Consider the following 19,445-nt stretch of genomic DNA (forward strand, 5'->3'; position numbering starts at 1 on the left):
TGGGGGGGACCCCCACGCCGATTTTTTTCGGCGTTGGGGGTTCCCCTTTAAGTCCATACCAGGCGACGGGGCCAGCGACGTCTCCTTAGCGGGCCCCACCTACCTAGAGAAGCGCTCGAAATGAGTGGACTTTTCTCCGCGTGTGTGGGCGAGTCCGCTCATTTCAAAAGTAGGGCGGATAGTACCTACAAGTGCCGTGTGTGGGCAAGTAGCCCGTTCGGAAAGTCCGACGGACAGTCTGGCGGGAAGTCCGCCAGACTAAGTACGTCGGACAGACGGCTACGTGTGTACGCGGCTATATACACACATACACACACATATACACACACATATATACACATTATAAAATATACTTAATAAATAAAAAATAGCGATAAATTATCAAATTTCTTCCTCACAAATAACTACAATTATTAAAACAATTATTACATGTTTTTTACATATATTATGCTGCAATCATTTTTTTTTAAATTGTGAATATGTGATGTAACTTTTTGTTTCTTGTCAATGTTATCATTTTCAGTACGGAGCAGACGAAGCTTCGGAAAATCTCTGAAGCTGAGCGGCGCCTGCGCCGTGAGTGGAGGTGGTAGCCCCACCATCCAAGCGGACATAGGGTTGTGAATGTTAGAGGGCCCCTCGCGGGCGAGCTTCGCTCGCCACGCTTCGGGCTCGGCCTCGCTGCGCTCGGCTCTTTTATATTCCTACTCTATGTCCACTTGGATAGTGGGGCTAGAACCTGGACTCACGGCGCAGGCGCCGTTACCCTCGGCAATTTTCGGAATCTGTGTTGCTGTGTACTGCGCATGCGCAGTACGCAGCGGACACTATCGGATGGAGGACCTTATATGATAGGACACTGGCAGTTATAATAAAGTGCTCTGTTTATGTAAAATCTGAATTGTCAGTGACGACACCAGCTCAACACTGCCATCTACATGCATCACCAAGAATTACACCCGCACTGAGAATTAGACCCGCACTTTTTTTATTTATTTTATATTATATATATTATATTTATGTTTTTTATTGCCAATGATAACATTGGTAATAAAATAATAAAAACCTTAATATAATATTTTTTAGTTTATATTTTAGATATATTATATTTATGGCTTTTACTTATTTATTTTTATTATTGTTATTTATTGTTAGTCAGGCTGCTCTACAATAAAAATGTAAATAAAGGGGTATAAGCAGCCTGAATAATACAGTGAAACAGGAATAACTCTCTCTCTCTCTCTCTCTCTCTCTCTCTCTCTATATATATTATATATATATATATATATGTGATATAGATATATATATAGAGAGAGAGAGAGAGAGAGATAGATATACAGACAGAGAGGGAGAGAGATGCCTGACTCGGAAGGACCCCGTTGCGTCGTCCATTGCGTCGCTTAGCAACCTGCGGAGCAACCTTCCTTGGCAACCGGAGTTCACACCAGAATGCAGGGTTGGAAGCCCCACATTTCCTGCACCGCGTTCAAAATGCACTGCCGTTGCGATTTGCAGCGCGGTGTTAATGTTACGTCAACAAATGCAGATCGCACACGCAGGGCGCTTGCCTGCCTCAGACCACGCGGTACAGAAGTACTATGCCATCCGGGTGGCTGTGCGTTTCCCTTAAAGGAGTGCATGCACTTGCTTTTGCTGCAGTTTGGTGCGACTCAGTCCATTCGAAATGAATAGGCTACAATCGCACACCGCAAGTGAATCACAAAGGAATGCTCAGTACGTTGTTGTGCGATTCCGTGGTGTGGACTGGCCCTTCACTCATTGGCAATGCGACTTCATGTGAGCTCTGGTGCATTGCGGGAAAAATGCTCCAAGGCAGCTTTGTGGTGTGAACAGGGCACAGAGATAACAAGGGTTTTCTATGGTCCTGTGTGGTGATCGGTGCTGATAAAGTGCAGAAAATGCATACAGTGTGAATGAGCTCTCAGGTAAAGTTGTCACTTTTTTTCCCAAGCTGAACCCGAACACTGTAGCAGTGCGCAGTACATTTTGTGTTTTTGTTTTAGGGTGCTTTCACGCTGCAGCCGCCGGAGCGTTAGAGGTAAAGTGACACTCGTTTTAGCGGCGCTTTACTGCTATTCGTGTGGTAGCAGGGAGCTTTTAACTCCCAAAAAGGGGCTAAAAAGGGGTTAAAAGCACCCCCCGTGTTGCAGCCATTTCGGAAGCGCTGCCCATTCATTCCAATGGGCAGGGGCGGTCTGGGAGCCTTCGTATATAGCGCCCCTAAACCGCCCCAAAGATGCTGCTTGCAGGACTTTTTCTAACGTCCCGCAAGCGCACCGCCCCGGGGTGAGAGCACTCGGGTTTTCACACTGGGGTGGCAGGGGAGGCGCTTTACAGGCACTATTTCTTGCACCAAAATGCCTGAAAACTGCCTCAGTGTGAAAGGGGTCTTAGTATACACTATAGCAGGGGTCTCCACACTACGGCCCTCCAGGTGTTCAGGAACTACAATTCCCATCATGCCCAGTCGTGTCTGTGAGTGTCAGAGTCTTGCAATGCCTCATGGGACGTGTAGCTCCGCAACAGCTGGAGGGCCGTCTATGGGAAAACCCCGCACTGTAGGATTGTACCAGACCTGGAACACCTTTGGGCAAAAGAATAGTAATGTGGCACACATCGTGCCCCCTCACCCTCCAGTCAAGCCTTGTTCTGAGCCACATTCCTGTCTGAATAATGTGTCCAGGTTTCAAATGGACTGAAACCTGGACACAGGATTCAAAACCCGGACAGGTGTCAACCCTACTCTTAGGCCTCAGCTATTCACACCTCTGTGTGAAGGACCATCTTTGCCCGCATCCATTTATGTCTATTGGGACGCAGTAGCTGCATGGATAAAGCCGCCAGTCCCAGCTTGGCAGTGGTGCGGGGGCATGTCTCAGAACGTCTGTGCAGGCACTGCGTCCCAGTAGACATAAACCGTACTGCTTGCCCCCAGAGGCATGAAACACTTGGGTACCCCATGCAGGCATGGGGGGGCTCTTAGATAGGTACGCTCATGTGAATGAGGCCTTTAACCTCTTGCCAACCTGCTGCAGTAACTATACTGTGGGGGGGGGGTTGGCTCCTTCAGGCATCGTGAAGTACCTGTACATCGGGGCTTTCTTCCGGGTCCGCTCTCTCGCGCATGCGTGCGCACCCAGAAACCCGAGCTGTCATTCACTGCAGCACAAGCCAAGCCTTGGGTCCCAGCCAATGATTTATGGCCGGGACCCGCTGATCGGCTGAGCGAATGACAGAAGAGAGCAACAACACAGAGCTCTCTACAGACAGCGGCAATGTGGCACTTTTTTTTCTCCCTGTAAAGTAGGGAATAAAAACCGGAACATTACTTAGTAAAAATCAGCACATTGTACATACAGTAACCATTGTTAGGAAAACTGTTAACCTTTTGATCGCCCCTGATGTTAACCCCTTTCCCCAACCAGTGTCATTAGTACAGTGACAGTGTATATTATTAGCACTGATCACTGTATTAGTGTCACTGGTGGTGTCAGCATCAGTTGGGCTGCTTTCACACCAAGGCGTTTTTCAGGTGTTTTAGTGCTAGAAATTGCCTCTAATGCCTGAAAACCTCATCCCTATTCATTCCAGTGTGACTTTTCACACCGGGGCGGTGCGCTTGCGGGACGTTCTGAAAAGTCCTGCAAGCAGCATCTTTGGGGCAGTTTGAGAGCGCGGAATACACCGCTTCCAAAACTCCCTGCCCATTGAAATGAATGGGCAGCGCTGCCAAAGCGCCGAGACATGGGTGCTTTTAACCCTTTCTTTGGCCGCTAGTGTTTGGCGAAAAACTAGCGGCTGAAAGGTGCTGCTAAAATCATGGAAAATGGCCGCTAGAGTTAGCGACGCTTCTTACCGTTAATGTGACTTCTGGTGCTGCATGGTTTTTCTGATGGCTTTGTAGTCTGGTTGATATGTGGTGAGGTTAAGCTTCATGCAGGCGCTGAGACTTCCATCCATTAAACGTGATTGTAATTTCGATTAATTATAACTGTAATGTCATCATCTCCCCCACTAATATCCACATCTCCCACCCCCCCACTGTAATATCCAAATCTCCCCCCCCCCACTGTAATGTCCACATCTGCGCCCCACATCAGAAAGAAACCCCCCCACCCTCCTTAACGAGACTTTAGAAGACCACCAACACAAAAGTGCGATTAAAACATGTATATACTTTATTAATAATAATATAAAAAAAATTAAAATATATATATAACATTTCGCGGGTGCTCTACTTTGTGCTTTCTATGCAAATTTAGTATCTTTGTTTATTGGCAATGTTATTTTCTTTTTGTGTGTTTATGGAAAAAAACGTGATCGCGCTTCAAAAAATAAATAAAAGGATTAAATCTAAAAACAAAAATAAGGGTGTGTAAATAAAACAATCACATATATATATATATATAAAAATAAATAAGAGTGCATAAAAATAGGTTCAATATAAACAAATACAAGCAATATAAAATAATCAAGTGTGAATAAAAAAAATGTTAATTTAAAAAAAAGAATATAAATAAGGGTTTATAAAAATGTTAAGAAAATATATATATTTAGGAATACATTTCATGAATAAATATATAACATAATAAATAGGGGTGTATAAAAAAATAGATAAAACAGTTAATAAATATAAAAATAACTATAAAAAAAGTTGTACAAAATAATGAACAACAAGAAATAAGGGTGAGTGATTGATAATAGCCAAATACCTCCTGACTACTCTACTTTTACGTGCTTTCTATGCAAATTCAGTAACGGTTTGTTTATTGCTAAAATGTTCTTTTTTTTATATGTTGATGGAAAAAACAAAAGTAAATAAGGATGTCTTAACAGAAAAAAAGCAAAAAGTTTAAAAAAAAAAAAAAAAAAAAAAAAAAAAAAAAGGGTTTGTAAATAAAACAATCACATACAAATAATAAAATATGATAATGAGTAAATCTAAAAATGAAAATAAATGAAAAAACACAGACATATACACACACACACACATTATATATACATACACACATAATAATATATATATATATATATATATATATATATATATATATATATAAAATTTAGCACAGGCACCAAGTGGCCTTAGGACAAGGCGGGCACCGTCAGATGAGAGGTCAATCGGCCACAGCTCAAAGAACCCCCATGTGGAGGAACTCTGGTTTGGATTGGCTCTTCCAAGCCCCCATTGGAGATAATGCCCCATATCACATGATCCAGGGTGGAATGTCATTGAGCAACACCTTGTCCCCATCTCTGGTTCTCTGAACCCTCCGGGGTCACCGGATGGCCTCTTCTTCTCACATTTTATATTTCCTTTCTCTCTCTTGGATTTTTGGCCTTGTGAAAGCGGATCCCTTGGTGTGTGGTGTGTACCCAACACATACATTCCAAGTTCAATCAGACAAACCTGAGACCATTTCTGTGTTTCCGGGGCCGCCCCCTCCTTTCTCTGGCATTCTTTATTTCCATTATTTGTTTTTACATATCAGCCGAGCAAAGAGACCCGCCCGGGGGCCCAATGGCTGCCATTGAGGAGGACATGTGATCTACCTCCAGAAACTCGAATATTGCCCATGGACAGCAGACATACGGGAGGGATCTGACCACCAGGGGGCACCGGTGTCCACAACCTCATCCAACCCTCAGTCCTCCCTTCTCATATAAGTCATAATAACCTCATTACAGAGGTGATCTTCAGTCATTCCTAAGTCCCTGGTGATCCTGCCATGGTCATCCTTATTCAGGCACTTCCTGTTGGAGGTGACAACTGTCTTCCAATTTTTCTGCTGTCTTGTCACCCCGCCAGATGCACCGCTGGTGGAGACTACAACCGCCCCGAAACAATTGGCATGTTCCCCCAATATCACCGGATATATATCAGGAAACCGGCCCAATGATGAGACACTGGAGGGGGTGAATGTAGTCCAGAAGTGTCCTTAACCCATCCCCTCACCACTGTCTGTGCTGGCCCAGCTCCTCCACCCTCCTCTTACCACTGTGTGCTGGCCTAGCTTCTACCCCCCCTCCCCACTACCTGTGCTGGCCCAGCTCCACCACCACTACTCTTACCACTATCTGTGCTGGCCCAGCTCCTCCACCCTCCTCTTACCACTGTGTGCTGGCCTAGCTTCTCCCCCCCCTCCCCACTACCTGTGCTGGCCCAGCTCCACCACCACTACTCTTACCACTATCTGTGCTGGCCCAGCTCCTCCACCCCTCTTACCACTGTCTGTGCTGGCCCAGCTCCTCCACCCCTCTTACCACTGTCTGTGCTGGCCCAGCTCCTCCACCCCTCCTCTTACCACTGTTTGTGCTGGCCCAGCTGCTCTGCCCCTCCCCTCTCCACTGTCTATGCTGGCCCAGGTCCTCCAACCCTCCCCTCACCACTATCCGGGCTGTCCCAGCTTCTCCACCCCTCCCCACTGTCTGTGCTGGCCCAGCTCCCCCACTTCTGCCCTCACCACTGTCTGTGCTGGCCCAGCTCCGCCACTGAAAAATCACATCTCCCCCACTGTAATATCGGCATATCCCCTATGACTGTCTGCTTGCTTACCACTACGCAAGCAGGCAGATCCACGAGCAGTTGAGGCAGGTGATGATGATGACATCAGTGCGCCACTCACCTTGGCTAGGCCGCCGGGTGTACCAAGAAGGCCACCGCTTTAGAGCTAGGCCGAAGCCGCAGCCGCAGCCTTTCCTATGGGCTCAATCCACGCGATCTGTGGATTGAGAGGCAAGAGCCAGATGCGGTCATGAAGAGAGCCACATCTGGCTCGCGAGCCATAGGTTCCCGTCCCCTGATCTAAAGGGTGCATCTCACAATAACGTATGCAGTGCTGGTGCTAGGGTTGCCACCTTTTCTTCAAGCCAAACTCGAACATTTTTACGGCACATGGCAATTTTTTTGTAGTATGCGCTATAGGATTGTAAAATACCCTGGGTTACCCAAAAAGAGTAGTGATGAAGTGTGCTACAGTGAACAGTTGCTATAGCCAAATTGCATTAAAAGTGGGGGGACTTAAATGATTAAATAAAACAAAGCATTTAGTGTACCCATAAAATAGGATTCAATTAATAAAAGAAATGTCAGTGAAAATAGCCTACCTTAAAAGTGGACACCGTCAGCCAGTAGGGCAGAGGACGGTGTCAGTAGGGCAGAGGACGGTGTAACCTGTGAGAACTGTATATATGGATGCTGTCTGGGGAGTGGAGAACAGTATATATGGGGAGACTGTATATATGGATAGTGTATGGTGGGGGGGAGGGGTGTGTGTAAATGGTGTCAGTAGGGCAGAGGACGGTGTCAGTAGGGCAGTGGGGGGAGAGGTGTGTGTAAATGGTGTCAGTAGGGCAGAGGACGGTGTGTGTATAGTATATGGTGGGGGAGGGGGTGTGTGTATAGTGGGAGGAGGGGGGTATGTATAGTGTATGGTGGGGGGGGGGGGGGGGGAGGAGAGGTGAGAGTACTTTGAAAACCTGACAATGGAAAAAAAAAAAAAAAAAAAACTTACCTTACAAGCTTGGCTGCAGTCCCAGCGCGATCTCTGCACACATTCCAGAGCAGCAGGGAATGGAGAGGCTCCGCCCACCTCTTTGTCCCTTCTACAGCCAGCCAGGGGATTGGAGGAGAGCACCATGGAGGCTCTGCCCACCTCTTTGTCCCTTCTACAGCCAGCTAGGGGATTGGAGGAGAGCACCATGGAGGCTCCGCCTCTGCCTCGTCTCCCGTCCTGTACTCAGAGTCTCAGACAGCTGAACAGGAGCAGAAATTAATATAATATATTATATATATATATAAAATATAATATTTTAAATATCAGTGGCCGTGTTTAATTTTGAGATTAGGTGGGATTATTATTGTTTTCTATGGAATGACAAACATTACGGAGTGGAATGCCCATAGAGAATAATGGGAAGTAAAATATAAACTCATTTGCAGGCAAATCTGAGAGACATAGCAATTTATCCTTTACCACAGCTGTTCCTCAAGTAGAGTATCAGATTGTAAGATTGAGATTATTTGGGATTACAGCTGTTTTCTATGGAATGACAGATAAATAATAGAAAGGAATGCCCATAGAGTATAATGGGAAGCAAGATGTGACCTGGAGTCAGAACCATTGGTCATATCAGATCAATCTTTAGCAGACATACTCTCTATGTCCAAAATTCCCATTAAGTGGGATCATTATTGGTTTCTATGGAATGACATACATATGACAGAGTGGAATGCCCATAGAGTATAATTGGCAGACCACCTGTCATTGCCCCCGAACGATCGCGGGAGGCCATCAGCCATCGCGATTGGGCATCAGCGGGTCACCGGCGGCACGTCGTTTCATGCAGCCAAGCCGCCCTGCCGCAGTAGATGAAGTTAGAAGCCGATTGGCTACCATGCACAGCTGCACCAGATTTTGCACTCTCCAGTTTTAGTAAATCAAGCCCCATGTGTCCAGTTACAAAAAGCGTGAGTGGACCCCGACTAAAACTGGCACACACAGAATCTGTTGCAGCTGCACATAGTAACCAATCAGCTGCTAACAGCTTGTTCAATTAAGCTTCAACTTGTTCAGATCCGGGCGATAGCCGAATGACAGCTACAGTGTGGATCTTCTTTGCCGGGAGTACGTCTATTGACTTCCTCCCCTTTCAAAGCTGGCCACGTCCCCCCCCCACCCCGAAGGGGGCACGCGCGCTGTGATCACCCGAGTCAATGAGACGCGGCTGGTCACAGATCCAATCCTGACCCCTTACCACACGACAGCTGATCACGTGATGTAGACAGAGGATCGGTAATTTTTCTTCTCACACCGACAGCGCGAGAGGAAAATAAGCCGATTGCCGGCCTCTGAAGGGACATCGGTCCCGAAGAGGCGAAGGTGCCTCATATGTGCCCACAGGTACCACCTGCCAGTGCCACAAATCAGTGCCCACAGTAGCAAGTGCCAGCAATCAGTGCCCACCAGTGCTGCCTATCAATGTCACCTACCAGTGCCCACTACCGCCCATCAATGCTGCCTATCGGCTTACATCAATGAAGGAGAAAAAATTACCTGTTTGCAAAATTTATTAACAAAATATAAAATGGTTTTGTATGGGTGGTTAGGTGCCCAGTAAGCAAGTGGTAAAAAAACAAAACAAACACTGGAAGCTGACTGGTTACTATGCAGAGCTGCACCAGATTCTGTGTGCACCGGTTTTAGTTGGGCTCCACTCACACTTTTGCGACTTGACAGTTTTAGTAAATCTCCCCCACGTCTCTTCTGCAGTAAAACATTTCTTGCCCGTCTGCACTGTACAGCGCGGTGTAAGATTTCGGCACCTGTCAAAATGCCTGAACCCCCCACACACGTGACATCTTGGCTCGGCCAAACAAAACGTCACAACACAGAGTCTGTATTCACACAGAAACAGAGCGCTGCTGCAGCAATTCACTGCTCTCCGCTGTCGGAAGGGGGGGGGGGGGGGTGTCGTGTGGTGCGCGATTCAGCGCCCGTTATTCGGCACGGTGCGCTGCGATAAAACGCAGCATTATCTGCATTCTAGTGAGGCTATATGCCACGTTGAAGTGTGAATGGGACACACAGGAGCTGATAGTTTCCTGAGTGCCCTTATAATGACAGATGTCTGTCATCGTATACAACGTGAATCGGCCAGCAAGACCTACTGAAGCAGTCAGTGGCCGGCAGGCAGCTCCTGGTCACCTCATTGCTGGAATGGAGGCATCCACTCTCCGACCACAATACGTTTATATATGTTGTAGTTTGCAAGTGGTTTACCACTATACCCAGTTATAGATGAAGCTACCAGCCATAACCCCGATATTTTTGTCGTCAGCCAGCTTATAAAAGCGGTCTGAGAGGTTTATCAGCCGCTGTTATCGCCTTCAGAAGTAGAGGCAGGAGGGGAGATTTAAAATTTAAAGGGAGTTCCACCTAAAAATGGAACTTCCGCTTTTCACATTCCCCCCCCCCCCCCTCCAGTGTCACATTTGGCACCTTTCATGGGGGAGCAGATACCCGTCTAATCCAGGTATTTTGTTCCCACTTACAGGCATAGATAGCAGAGCCACCCACGGGTCTCTACGCCACTTCTGGCACCTTCTCCGCCCCCCGCTGTCTTCTGGGAGACACAGATCCCAGAAGACAGCAGGGACCAGTGGGGTCTCGCATGCGCAGTAGGGAACCAGGAAGTGAAGCCACAAGGCTTCACTTCCCGAAGATGGCGGCACCTCCGCCCGAAAGCCGAGTCAGCTTCGGGTGCCGACATCGCGGGTTGGCCAGGACAGGTAAGTGTCCTTATTTTAAAAATCAGCAGCTGTAGTATTTGTAGCTGCTGATTTTTAAAAAAACATAAAATAAGACGGAAGTCCACTTTAACAAAAAGTGCCAGAAAAGGCCTGGTTTTCAAGTCGTTAATCCCTTGGTGCCAGCTGCAAGCAAATATACGGCCTCCCAGCGCCTGGTCCTTCGTATTGGTGTTGAGAGGCCCCATATTTGCGTGAATTGCTGTCACTAGAGCGGTGCCGAGAGCGCACATGCTGCTTGCTCCTGGCAGTGACTGACACGCAATCGAAAGCTCCCTACTACTGCTAGCGATCGGGAATTTTTGGATCACGTGATCTTAATCCCCCCCCCCCCCGACATTATGGATTTCTTTAAGGGTCGGGAGGCGCTGGCGCGAAAAGGTTAAAGATCTCGTTTCTTTAGCAATGAGGAGGGACAAGAAAGGCTTGGCCTTTATATGAGGCAATATGGTAATATGCCTCCATCCCTATATGCAATACAAATGAGGAAGAGAAACAAACATAAGACTTTATATGACGTTATTCGTCAGAGACAATTATTGAGGTCCCTGTGCTGAGCTCTTAAGACTGCACACTAGCTGTGCCTATAAATGAGCAGCTCCCACCATCTCTTCTGGATTGGGGGATCTGAAATACAGGACAAGAAGGGATCTGGAACACACAAAACGAGGACAGGGACAGCCAATTCTCCCAGGTGGACAGAAGAACACAGGGATTGTCTCAGCCCAACAGGCTCCACTGATACCAAAAGCCATACTTTTGTGAATACGGCTCATTAACCTACCTGATAGTATGCAGCAGCTTGTGGGTTGTTATACTCCTGATACTGGCTGTACTCCTGGCCGCCATAGTCTTCTGTAGACGTGGCTGACCACTGTTGTGGGCCAGCTGCTGTCTTGAACTCCAATGGAGCATTCGATGCATCGTTCTGTAACTGACCAGGATCGACCCCCGGGGGGCCATCATCATTCACTGGTGGAAGCGGATATGTATAGCTCTCCTCAGGAGCCATAGCAGCCTCGTTGCTGTCCGTCAATGAGAAGAAGTTACCCTGTTGGAACTCTTCGTCGCTCTCCTCGTCCTTCTCCTGCGTGATCTGATCTGCTTGGTCACCTACAGGACGGCGTTCTTGGCTGCCGCTTTGATGGCCGATGGGGACGGTGTGTGGGACACCTCGGAGCTGGCAGTGAGCTTGGAAAGTTTTGATTCGTTGGAAGAGTCAGATTGTTTCTTTGTGAAGATGTAAGGGAGGAGCGTGCGCTTGGAGTCCCCCCCACGGGCATTCTTCGGTTCAGGGAGTAAGGACGACAATCCAAACCCTTCTTTGGATACCTACAAACAACAGGCCCAAGCACAGGAAAGAGGTTTATAGTGTAATGTTTACGAAAACTTCTTTACCTGGGCATTGACTGCCAACTAGTACTCACAAGGCCTGTAAATAACATTAACCACTTGCTAACCAGCCGCCGTCGGCTCCCCTGGGCGAATCAACATTAACTTACGTCCATTCACCTTTGACCATACGCCGCGGAGTCCGGCATTCGTGTCTATAGACGCAGAATGCTGGATTTCGGAGTACACTTCTTTTAGGGGGGGTGGGGGGGAAGCAGAGAGAGTCGCCGGGGGGACCCCAGAAGACGAGGTTCGGGGCCACTCTGTGCAAAACAAGCTGCACAGTGGAGGCAAGTATGACATTTTTTTTTTAAATAAACAGGAGCCTTTACAACCACTTTAAGTCCAACGAGATGCCTGCTGCCTCAGACGTATCTCTATTATTTACACCCGACAGGTATATTGTGCTCCAAGAAGATAAACTTTCAGAGCCGCCTCAAGTGCAAAGTCGCTGAAACTGCTATGCCCATTCACAGAAGCCTTTGTATTATGTGACCTCATTCCCAAAATACAAATGCACAGAATGGGCAGCAGGGGGAGGGGTGGGCACAGCAGGGAATGAACAATGAAGATCCCCCATCGCTGCCCCCTACCCGATATACACACACATACACAATCCTGCGCACAGTGGCCGCCCTGTATCGGTCGTTAATTGGTTAGCCAAATAGTGATCTGTGTGCCCAGGGAGCCTGAAAACATAAGATGTAAATAGGAACAACTTCAGCTTCAACTTGGCAAAGCCAAACTCTAAGCGAGGCCTCTGCGCTGTATATGTAGGATCAGGAAATTCCTAGATGGACGATACCCTCAGACAATATGTGGCGACTACTTTGTTGCCATCACAGCTCATCCCACCACTACAGAAACTGCTTTTGTCCTCAGTTTTGTGGACCAGCCGGGTGCTAAAGTCCAGGAGCCCACCCAACCACGTTCCACACCAAACTTCAAAAAAATAAAGACAAAAATAAAATGAAGCCACAAATCCCAATGACATGCTGGAGAACCCAAATTGTTTTACTGAGCAACCAAATAACTTCCAGCACACCCTGAAAGCCTTCCACCTGTAGCTACACACCCAACAAGTTTCATGGGTAACAGGGCTTAAAGGAGAAGTAGGGTCAAAGCTCATTTGGCCCTACTTCTCCTATGCATCTCAGGAAGGCACTTTTGTGCACTCCTGTGGCTAAAGTTTCCTGTCAGCCGACGTCCCTCAGCCCCTCCACACTCTGGAGGGATCCACTCAGATTCCTGAGTGGCAGCCCAAGCCAGCTGCTCCTGTCCCCCTGCACAGCCCGGTGTTCCAGTGAGTGCTGGAGGGGCAGAGCAGAGAACCCATGACTGACACCGTTCTCTGCTCGGTGAAGAACTGAGCGATTAGCGGTCTTTGATCGCTCAGTTCTTGTTCTTGGAGGCAGCGAGGACAGATGCTGCATCCACCTAGGCAAGTATGATTTATGAACTCTGCACTTCACTTTTAATCACAGTGCTTCTACGATTAAGCCCCGTCACGGGCGAAATGCGTTGGAAATGCAAATAAGATGGAAGGCTTGCTAAGCATGCTGAAATTTATTTGCTGGAAGTTGGTTTCTCCGAGATGTCCTTGATGTGTGCCCCATTTTCTTGAATTGGTCTTGCTTTGTTGCGCTGCTCTAACATTAGCTGGATCCCTTTAACGGTCACTCGACGGAATCTCACCTGACTTGCTGCTTTCTTCCGGAATGGTTCATCTTCCTCCGAGTCGGACTGCAAAATAAAATGACAAAAGACCAAAATTACTGATAAGATCAGATTAAGCCTCGTAGCAGAAACAGAACACGCACATTGGCGAGGCTGAAGGGTCAATGTAGTTGGCACAGGCGGTCCCATGTATATTCACATTAATCAGCTGACTCTTTAATGGATAACTGTACTTCTGTCTCACATTAGCAATGGTTGAGATTTTCTTCACACACGCCCAGAAAAATTCGGAGGGACCGGACAGGAGAATTAGCAGCCGTGGCAGTGCAGCTCCTACAGTATGGACCTGGCAGGAGCATGCACAGCTACGTAGGGCCTGGCAGGAGCATGCACAGCTACGTAGGGCCTGGCAGGAGCATGCACAGCTACGTAGGACTCAATCACACCGGGTGAAAAATCAATCAATGCAAGCTCAACACATGGACACTGAGAAAGCAATTGCTCTCTATGGGCCCTTGTCACATCAAACAAGTCTGTAGGTAAGCAGTGCATAAAAATGCAGCACGTCAGCATTTCTTGGCAATGCAACACACAAACACTTTGCAACCTGTTAGTGTAAAAATGTTATATGCCCAGCACATTTGATACTCAACCCCCCGAACGGATCCAGTGCAGTCCAGCTGAGATCCTCCTCTCTTCTGGAAGTGCTTGATCCCATGCCGCTGTGAGGACATAATTGGCGACCCATCAGTTTGCTATGGAAGTGACGTTCAGTCGCCGCAATCTTGCTACACCCCACACTCATCCACAGTAAGGATACACTAAGGGGGAAAGCGGACATGTTACACCCACCGGAGTTTTGCATTTAAGACGTATTTATAAACAGTAAATGAGTTTCTATCGTGAAATACGGTACTTAGAACTCCGTCTGACTGCTTAGATGTTGAATTTTAAAAGCAGTGAATTTCTGTCAGATTAGCAAACCTGTGAGATGAGCGGGGTTGCCACTGCTTTTAAAATTCAAGATCTAGGTCGTCAGATGAAGTTGTAAGTCCTTTATTTATTTCACTATAGAAACTCACTTTACTGTTATAAATACATGTAAAATGCAAAAACACCAGTGGGTGTAACAAGATGTCCGCTTTCCCCCTTCTTAGTGTAGGTTTACTGTGGACGAGTGTGGGGTGTAGCAAGATGGCGGCGACGGAGCGTCACTTCAGTAGAAAACTGCGATGGGTCACCGAATACGTCGTTACACCACCATGTTTTGCTATGTCATCAACGATTGGTGATCAGTGGCAAGAACGTTCCATACATTGGTGATCAGTGGCAAGACAGATGACAACCTATCTGAGGAACATTCTTCCCACTGACCACCAATGTAAGGGACATTCTTCCCACTGACCACCAATGTAAGGGACATTCTTCCCACTGACCACCAATGTAAGGGACATTCTTCCCACTGACCACCAATGTAAGGGACATTCTTCCCACTGACCACCAATGTAAGGGACATTCTTCCCACTGACCACCAATGTAAGGGACATTCTTTTCACTGACCATCACACTAAATGTATTCCAAGTTGCAGATACAGCAATATAGGGGGATCAGTTCCTCTAAATGCCACCCCCACCACCCCTTCCCCAACCTTCTACTGCCTAGCCCCTCCCGAGAGCTCCCCAAGCCCACCCTCACAGTACTTCCAGCTTCCCCTCCTCTCCTGCCGGGGATCATTTCAGGACGGAGAGCTTGTAAGGGCTGGTAAACAGGTTATCTACTGGCTTCTTTGCCAATAGTGCAATCACTACCTGCAGAGAAAAACAGAATGTAGTATAAACCTAACCAAATTGACGTTCCCTTTCATACTATACTAAGAGCGTACAGCTGTGCACACTGCTGGCATGAGAGTGCTCTGGCCCCCAAAAGTTCCTAGTCTCTAAACAACCAGGTCATGCGATCTGGTGGGTTAGTTGGAAACCAATCGGCATGGCTCTAGACCAGGACAGGGGTCTCCAAACAAAGGGCCAGTTTACTGTCCTTCAGACATAAGGGGGGGGGGGGGCGGATTGTGGCCAGTGGAGGTGGAAAATGACCCAGGCCAACATCAATGAGAATACACATGGCCTCGGGGTTTATGATCAGTAGTGCCCCACCATTGGCATTAGTGGTAGTAATAGTACCCCATCATTGGTATCAGTGTGAGATATAGTGCCTCATTGTTGGTGCCAGTGGGAGGAATATTGCCTCATATCATTGGAAGGGCATAGTGCTCCAAGGGTCGGATAAAGGCTAGCAAAGGGCCGCAGGTTGGAGACCTCCACTCTAGATCATACGACCACCAGGTGAGCTATGACTTGGTGAACACATGAGCTTGGTTGGTAAACAAACCCATTTGTTCTAGTGGAGACCACTGCTAAGGCTCTGATGAAGAGGGTACTCCCTCGTAACGTGTAAGCCACTTGAGATACCATCTGGATCCTCCTATACACCCAGTGCCAGGTTGAAGGATGTCTAGAAGACACAGCTTCAAAACTCTTTGAGCAATGTCAAGCCTCTTTTAAACATTTCTTTGTGAGCACGACTTTTGTTTTTACTCATTAAATATATTTTATCTCTGGTAATGCACAAGGTCGGTGTGCCCTTCCTGCACGTTTCAGCTCCAAGGACACCCATTATTCTGAGGGCATCAAGACCTTTGACTTTCAACAAGGGTTTAAAGGTTTGGCTACACCACGTACTTATGGACTAGGTTCCTGGGTGCAGATCGTTTTGTGTTCCAGCTGTCAACCATGGTTGAGCTCAGTAGTGTTCAGATACGAATCCCAACCCGCCTGAGCTATCCTGCCAGGGAGCAGGACATGTCTACCTGAAAGCCTCCACCACGTACGATAGGTTGGCTCTCGCTGTGGAGAGCCAAAGTTCATTCTCCCCGTCATGCTAAGAGTGCACACTGCCAACCACGAGAACGTGCGACTCCCCAAAGGCTCCTGGTCTCTACTAACCAACCAGATCATGAGATCGGGTGGACTAGTTAGAATCCAATCAGCAGGACTCTAGATCAGTGATGGAGAACCTTGGCACCCCAGATGTTTTGGAACCACATTTTCCATGAAACTCAAATACACTGTAGAGTGCAGGAGCATCATGGGAAATGTAGTTCCAAAACATCTGAGGTGCCAAGGTTCCCCATTACTGCTCCAGATCATGTGATCACCAGGCCATCTGCGACTTGGTGATCACATGAGGTTTGTTAGTAAACAAACCCATGTTGAGCTCAGTCCAGAGACGTCTTAGGAAACGGTCACTGCAGGCAGCCAATCATAAGTGGCTGATGCATTTCCCACCCCGATGCCACACATGTACAAGGGGTGCGAATACCTGAATGCCTCCTCCACTTACGATTGGCTGTCCACAGAGACAGTTTTTTTGGCAGGTTGGGACTCTGAACACTCCTGAGCTCATCCCTACCGTCAGCGTATCTCTTTCTCTGTGCACTTACTGTGAAAGGAAAAAAAATAAAAATAAAGCTCACACCACCCGCTGATATCTGAAGCCTCATTGGTCGACACCGCCAATCTATATCGGAATACTCACATCTCCACCGCGGAGCTCCGGGACGCTGATCCTGACTGGCTCCGATCGCTTCCTCGGCTTGGAGTTCCCCAAGCTCTCGCTCTCCGGGGGTGCAAGGTTCAGCCCGTGGCTGGGGGGTTTGGAAGTCGGCATACGTGGCTCAGCTGTGGAGGGGGAATGTTCATTGCCGGCAGCAGGCCCAACCCAGCCTGCGGAGGTGGGAGGTTCAAATCGTGACCGCCCATCGGGGGAGGCAACTTGAGACCAGAATGCGGGGAGGGAGATTCATTCCGTGCCCGCCTTGCTGGGGAGGGTGGCTCATGCCGTGTGCGTTCTGGGGAGAGGGCATGTGTTGTCCGGAGCCACCCTGGGGTGGTGGTAAATTCAGTCCTGAAGTGCCGGGGTGATAGGTTCATATTTGGGCTGCCAGGGGGAGGGGGGCATACCAGGCCCGCTGTGCGAGGGGTGGAGGTTCATTCCTGTGGACCCCTGGGATGGGGGCAAGTTCATAGCCTGGCCAGCTTGGGGCGGGTGTAGGTTCATGCCCGATGCCCCGCTGCTGTGGGGGAAGGTTCATTCCTGATGAACCTTGTGGCAGGGGGCAAGTTCATCCCCGCTGCCCCTTGCGGCGGGGGAAAATTCATCCCCGATGCCCCTTGAGCGGGGGGGGGGGGGGGATTCATCCCCGATGCCCCTTGAGCGGGGGGGGGGATTCATCCCCGATGCCCCTTGAGCGGGGGGGGGGGGGGAGATTCATCCCCGATGCCCCTTGAGCGGGGGGGGGGGATTCATCCCCGATGCATCTTGAGCGGGGGGGAGATTCATCCCCGATGCCCCTTGCGGCGGGGGGGAGATTCATCCCCGATGCCCCTTGCGGCGGGGGGAAGTTCATCCCCGATGCCCCTTGCGGCAGGGGGAAGTTCATCCCCGATGCCCCTTGCGGCGGGGGGAAGTTCATCCCAGACGACCCTTGTGGTGGGGGGAGGTTCATGTCCGATGCCCCTTGCGGTGGGGGGCAAGTTCATCCCCGATGCCCCTTGAGCGGGGGGGGGGGGAGATTCATCCCCGATGCCCCTTGAGCGGGGGGGGGGGGATTCATCCCCGATGCATCTTGAGCGGGGGGGAGATTCATCCCCGATGCCCCTTGCGGCGGGGGGGAGATTCATCCCCGATGCCCCTTGCGGCGGGGGGAAGTTCATCCCCGATGCCCCTTGCGGCAGGGGGAAGTTCATCCCCGATGCCCCTTGCGGCGGGGGGAAGTTCATCCCAGACGACCCTTGTGGTGGGGGGAGGTTCATGTCCGATGCCCCTTGCGGTGGGGGGCAAGTTCATCCCCGATGACCCCTGGGGCAGGTTCATCCCCGATGACCCTTGAGGTGGGGGAAGGCTCATGCTTGCTGCCCCCTGCGGGGGGTGGCAAATTCATTCCAGACGCCCCCTGAGGGGGTGGCAAGTTCATACCAGATGCCCCCTGAGGGGGTGGCAAGTTCATCCCTGGTGGCCCTCCATGAGCTGGGGGCATGTTGCCCACTGGCGCCCCCTGTGGTGGAGGCAGGTTCATGCCAGGTGGGGGGTACCCTGCAGGACTGTACCCCATATTGGGGTAACTGACAGCCCAAGGCACCTGGCTGTTATAGGCCCCATGCCCCGGGCTGGCAGGGTTAGTTAGGAGGGGCCCGTATCCAGGCGAGTAGGGCAGGCCGTACACCCCTCCTGGCGGCCCATAGTACCCGGGGCTGTGCTGCTCCCCCTGGTGGCTGTAGGGCTCAGGATAGGCCGCGGCTTCGGCCTGAGCCGGAGGAGAGGGAGTGAAGTCTCCTTCCGTGGCTCCTGTGCCGTCTCCGAGTCCGTGCCGCTGTCCTCACTGTTAGTGTAGGACACCAGAGACATTATAGCTACCACCTCAGCCGCCACCGCCTCCTCCCGCTCACCAGCCCTGAGCAACGTGACGCCGGCCTCCGGCACTACAACTCCCATCATGCACCGCGGGGCCGTGCCAACATCGCACATGCGCAGTAGCGCCAACGCTCACGCTCGGGCTTTCTATAGCTTGTTTAACATGGTGTGGAGGAGAATTCGGCGGGACTTCCGACCGGAAATTACGTTGTTGAATTGCGCTGCGGATAGTTGTCGGTAAAGCCGCTTTTGATGACACGTGACGTCACTGTGTGACCCCCCCCCCTACTCTTTATTTAACCATTTCAACCCTGGGAGGATTTACCCCCTTTTTGCGATTCGGCACTGAATTGCTTTAACTGACAATTGCGTGGTCGCCCTCATCCCAGAACACCGGCCAGGCCGTTCAAAACTGGATCATTACGACTTTGGACATGCCTGCTTTATAAGAACACTTAATAATAATAAATAATAATATACATGTGAGATAACAGTGAGTGGTGAACACGTCATAATATATTATTTTCTATTTAAAAAATTGCAGAATTGAACAAGTGTTTGAAAGGTGAAAAGATT

At 49.3% G+C, this 19,445-nt stretch overlaps 2 pseudogenes across 1 annotated transcript; both read right to left on the reverse strand.

Annotated features, from left to right (window-relative positions):
- Nucleotides 1–10,011: 10,011 nt before the first annotated feature.
- Nucleotides 10,012–17,644, reverse strand: LOC143942808 (proline-rich protein PRCC-like; annotated as a pseudogene). The gene is made up of 3 exons (XR_013264843.1): nt 16,995–17,644; nt 13,418–13,465; nt 10,012–11,662 (listed from the first exon to the last, which is right to left on the reverse strand). The product of XR_013264843.1 is annotated as a proline-rich protein PRCC-like (transcript).
- Nucleotides 17,645–18,078: 434 nt separating this feature from the next.
- Nucleotides 18,079–19,145, reverse strand: LOC143942809 (uncharacterized; annotated as a pseudogene).
- Nucleotides 19,146–19,445: the final 300 nt, after the last annotated feature.

This window comes from Lithobates pipiens, unplaced genomic scaffold, assembly GCF_037356315.1.
Source record: "Lithobates pipiens isolate NorthernLeopardFrog02 unplaced genomic scaffold, aLitPip1_a1.2 Scaffold_30, whole genome shotgun sequence".
In the NCBI taxonomy this organism is placed as follows: Eukaryota; Metazoa; Chordata; class Amphibia; order Anura; family Ranidae; genus Lithobates; species Lithobates pipiens.